This window comes from Podarcis gaigeae, assembly GCF_964106915.1.
Source record: "Podarcis gaigeae genome assembly, chromosome: Z".
In the NCBI taxonomy this organism is placed as follows: Eukaryota; Metazoa; Chordata; class Lepidosauria; order Squamata; family Lacertidae; genus Podarcis; species Podarcis gaigeae.
In genome coordinates, this window is record NC_139691.1 from 6,411,694 (window position 1) to 6,416,773 (window position 5,080).

Consider the following 5,080-nt stretch of genomic DNA (forward strand, 5'->3'; position numbering starts at 1 on the left):
TGCCTTCCGTTAAGAGTTTGGGTGTAATCCTTGACGCCTCCCTTTCCATGGAGGCACAGGTTACAGCAACAGCCAAGGCGACATTTTTCCACCTTCGCCGCATCAAGCAGTTGGTCCCTTACCTTTCCCGCCCTGACTTGGCCACAGTGATCCATGCGACGGTCATCTCCAGGCTTGACTACTGTAATTCGCTCTACGCGAGGCTGCCCTTGAAGCTGTCCCAGAAACTCCAGTGGGTACAGAATGCTGCAGCGAGGCTCCTCACGGGGTCTCTGCCATGGGAGCATATTCACCCAGTGCTTTTCAAGCTGCACTGGCTCCCGGTGGAGTACAGGGTCAGATTTAAGGTGCTGCTTTTGACCTTTAAAGCCCTTCACGGCCTAGGACCCTCGTACCTCCGGGACCGCCTCTCCTGGTATGCCCCACGGAGAGCCTCAAGGTCCATAAATAACAACACCCTAGTGGTCCCGGGCCCTAAGGAAGTTAGATTGGCTTCGACCAGAGCCAGGGCCTTTTCAACTCTGGCTCCGGCCTGGTGGAACGCTCTGCCTCATGAGACCAGGGCCCTGCAGTATCTGATTTCTTTCCGCAGGGCCTGTAAGACAGAGTTGTTCCGCCTGGCCTTTGGCTTGGAGCCAGTTTGATTCCCTCCCTCCCCCCCTCTCTTTTTCCCCCTTCTTTTCCTTCTCCTCCTGCGATGAGGCTACATTTTAATATTTTAATGTTCCATTATTTTAATTGTTGTGTTTTATTTTGTTTTTAAGTTTGTAATCATTCATCTTGTTTTTATTATTGCTTGTAAGCCGCTCTGAGCCCGGCCTTGGCTAGGGAGGGCGGGGTATAAATAAAAAAATATTATTATTATTATTATTATTATTATTATTATTATTATTATTATTATTATCTATCATCTATATTGATCTATCAATCTATTGATCTATCTCTATCTATCTATCTATCTATCTATCTATCTATCTCACCAAAAATTGCAGAGCATCATGGGAAACTGGGACCTCTTTCTCCCCACCCAGCATGCTACTCAAGTGATAAAACCACAGATTTCAGGAATTAAGAAGCATTTACCACTTTTGGCCTTAGAAGCAAAGAATACTCGTTATGGCTAGCAGCTTTTGCCAGCCTTCTCCTCCATGAATTTGTCTGATCTTTTAAACCCATTGGCCTGATCCAGCAGACTCTTCTGATGTTCTTATAGTAGGTTTGCCCAGAGGACGGGCAACAGAGGTGACCAAGAGTCATTGTGACTCAGAATGTGACAAATACCTGAAAGACTGCCTCCTTCCTTCTAAACTTAAAGGCCCCAACCTTTCCTCATAAGGGACCTCAACCAACCCCTTAATAATTTTGGTTTTTCTTTTCTCCACCTTTTCCAGATCTCAAAGACCTGTTTTGACGTAGAGATGCCAGGACTGTGCACTGTACAGTATTCCAAATGTGGAATACTCCTTCCCGCAGAGGACGAGAGTTGAAATGCTCAAATGGTTCTGTGACCAAAACAGCTCATGTGATTTTAGGAGGGCCACGGAGTCATAAGTTACTTCTAACTTCTTTATATTCTTTTGGCATCCAGGATAACAACATTTCTTATCTCACTGGGGATGATAATTTTATAATCCTAGCAGTACTCAGGGGATAAACACCTTGGTTGGTTAGTTGAGGAGCTAATATTTGTTCAGGTGGCTTTTGTCATGCCATACTGCCTCAAAGTTGTGTTCCTTGTCCTCCTGGATGCCTTTATAGCATCCAGAGTGGGGTTCGGGACACACAGCGGATGCCTCACAACAGAGTCCCTCTCTCTTCCTGGACTATGACCTTCAACATGGAGTGATGAAAAGACCACCTGTGCCCCAAGGCTCTTCAGCTCCATGCCCAGAGTCTCATAGCCCCTTGCTATATGTTAAAGGCTCTGTGTGGCAGTATCATTTGTACCCACATGAATCTGAAGGAAAGGGTAGTGGTCAGTGGGCTTGATAACACTTGGCAACTTCTCTGGCATATCGTCAATCTTTGCACCTGGAAGACAGCACATCTCCCAGGACATCCTGTTTCCTCCACTGCTGCCTCTGTTCCCCTCAGTAGGTGTCACCTATCACCACCACTCGTCTCCTCCTCCTCTGGGGAGGGCAGGAATCATTTGATGTGCTGTGTCTTCCAAAGCTTGCTTGGAGTGTTCTATGGTCTGCACCTGCTGCTCTTGAGTCTTCCCCTCTTGTCTATTGGACCTTATTTTGATATCGTGGGGATAAGTTACAAAGGCAGGAATCGTATGGTTTGAGTACTTCCTACAACTTCCTCTCGGCTGGCCATCTCCAGAGTGCAATTCTCTTTCTCCAACATCGTCTCCATGGAAGATAGTAACAAACTCCAAAGGAAAATTCAAATGACTATGTTTAAAAATGTGTAGGGAGCATTTGTGTAGATAATGAACTGATCACCCTTTTCTCACCTCTGGGCTGCTCTTCCACCTTCCATGATGACATCATCTGATTCTGATATTCTCCTCGCCCCTTCCTCACATTCTGCAGGGTTACCGTAGAGACAGCAAGAAAGAACTTTGCACCATCGCTATTCCGTTGCTCACTTCTTACCGGATGTTGTTCAGTAAGCAGTGTGAGGAGTGCTATCATATTAGATAATTGTGGTTTTTGTGTCAGCATTCCTATCAACATGGCAGGTAGGAAATTGTGCCATCTAGATGTTCACCTGTTCTGCTTCATTGTCCCATGAAGCAGACAGAGAAGCCAGCTGGGAAGTTAAGGATTTATAGCTGGGGATGGATGAAATCTTTGGACAACTTAGAGATGGTAACATATATGCAAGTGGATGCTGTGATAGACGGCCAGAGAAAAGGGAGAAAGGCAGATTCCTTTAAAAAGCCACCCCAGTTAGTCAAGGTCCCAGTACCTCCCATGGGGCTTAGTTAAGCCATGACTAAGGCCCATTTAATGGTCTTCAGTGGGACTTAGTCTTGAATATATCTTTCACTAGATGTGCCAATAAAGTCTGAGGCTTCTTCAAAATTACATATTTATTTGCAGTACTACTGTCCATCTACATTGCATTTTGTACAACAATGTAGATTGCACTTGTCCAAAGCAGCTTACGAACCAAGAGTTTCTAGGGAGCAACAACACAAAATATCAGTTTGGGAGGAAAAGCAGTAGATAAATAAGTAAATATCCATAAATGATCTACATTGATTCAGAACCAAAAGCAGTTTGGTTAGATTCTGCTCTCATGTGAGCCTGGAATAGCAATTGCTCTTTAGATGAATGACGATCTTGGTCGTCAAATTATAGAAATAGGTGAGCTTAGCAGGTGTAAGATTTAGCTGGTGCCTAAATCTTTAGCCAGGGTGGGCCTCTACCATTGTGGAACCTTAGCCCCCATTCCACTGGAACAGAGGAACCCCACTGTCCAGATTGGGAGCCCTGTCCCTATGCCATCAGACACAAATAAAGAAATGCTTCTGGTCCTCCAGCAGGTAGAACCCCAAACCACCTTGGGACCTCCTCGTACAGGAGTGGTTGCAAACAGAAATGAACAAAATTCAGGCCTCTTTGCAGAGGATATAATTTTATGCACCTCTGACCCTATCACAGCAGGCAAAATAATATGTACAGAGTTGGAACAGTTCTCTAGGGTCTCAGGATTGCAAGAAACTTTTAAGAAAGCAGAGGTAATGCTTTTTCATACACCACCCCATTCATATACAACAGGCTTTTACAGCAATGTTGAAGATTCCAATATCTAGGAAAAGTTTTAGATGCAAATTACCCAAAATTATCTGGGGATGCAAATTACCCAAAATTTGAACAAAGAAGTTGTATCGGTTTAATTATAGTACAGGTTGGAAAGCTCTAAATATGGATATAATACATTGGAATAAATGAAGACTCTCCATTATGGACAAACTAGTTGCATTGAAAATAATGATTGTACCTCCATTTCTTTTCTTCCAGACTTGGGTGAATGCCTGAGACGGAGAAGAACCCTGAAACCTATCCCTGAGGGTTTCCAAAAAAGCCCGCCCACCCGTGGGAAGAAAGATAGTGGAGACCTGGCCATAAAGGGGATAGGCATACCTAACCCCCCAAAATGAGAACCCCCTAAGGAAAAAAATACCAAAGCCCCAAAAGTGGAGAAAAGGGGCATCCGAGGGAACAAAATAACCCTTGAGGAAAGGCCTAAAAAACACTCCAAAAGCTTCTTTCGGATGGTGCCCCCTCCCCAGCCCCCCTCCCTGCCAAAGCCAGCAGCCCAGTTTGGGCAGAGGCTGGCACACCTCTCCCTGCTCATCCATGTGGATTACCGAGCTGTTAGCAAGACCATCTGGCTCTCATCTACATGGGTGGGCACCCCCTCTCACCTTTCCCTCCCCACTCACTGGAGACCCGTGCCCAGCATTGCACATAGAGAGCCACCAGTACAGGGAAGGGAAGGGAAGAAGAAGAGCTGCGGTTTCTTGTTGGGGACGAACTGTAGTTTGGTGGCTAAAACACACTTTCTGCATCCAGAAGGGTCCCAAATTCAATCTCTAAGCCCAGCTTTGGAGATCCATTGCCAGTTTGTGAAACCCTGGAGACAATGGTGGCAGGGACACATTGGTGTCCTGGTTTTGGAAGAACTTTATCTCTCCCTGCCCTGTGGGTGGGTGAATGGTCCCACCCATCTCTCAAAGTTGGCCCCCAGGGGCTTGAGAAGAGAATAAGCAAACAGGACAGGCCTCCCTGCACATCAGATGATGAGTGGCAGCACTGGGCGTGTTCATAGAATCATAGAATCATAGAGTTGGAAGAGACCACAAGGGCTTTCGAGTCCAACCCCCTGCCAAGCAGGAAACACAATCAGAGCACTCCTGACATATGGCTGTCAAGCCTCTGCTTAAAGACCTCCAAAGAAGGAGACTCCACCACACTCCTTGGCAGCAAATTCCACTGTTGAACAGCTCTTCAGTCCTGCTTCCTGCAGGGTTTGGCCAAGTCCCCCAGGGAACTCTCTCATGGATGCCAAGCAGGAAGGACTGAACTCATCACCCACCAGCTGAGCTTCAGGCAGCTCA

General features: G+C 46.1%; 1 long non-coding RNA gene across 1 annotated transcript; it reads left to right on the forward strand.

Annotated features, from left to right (window-relative positions):
• Positions 1 to 2,521: 2,521 nt before the first annotated feature.
• Positions 2,522 to 4,115, forward strand: LOC310836566. The gene is made up of 2 exons (XR_014560153.1): positions 2,522 to 2,692; positions 3,981 to 4,115. It is a non-coding gene; the product is annotated as an uncharacterized lncRNA (long non-coding RNA).
• The last annotated feature ends 965 nt before the right edge of the window (positions 4,116 to 5,080 follow it).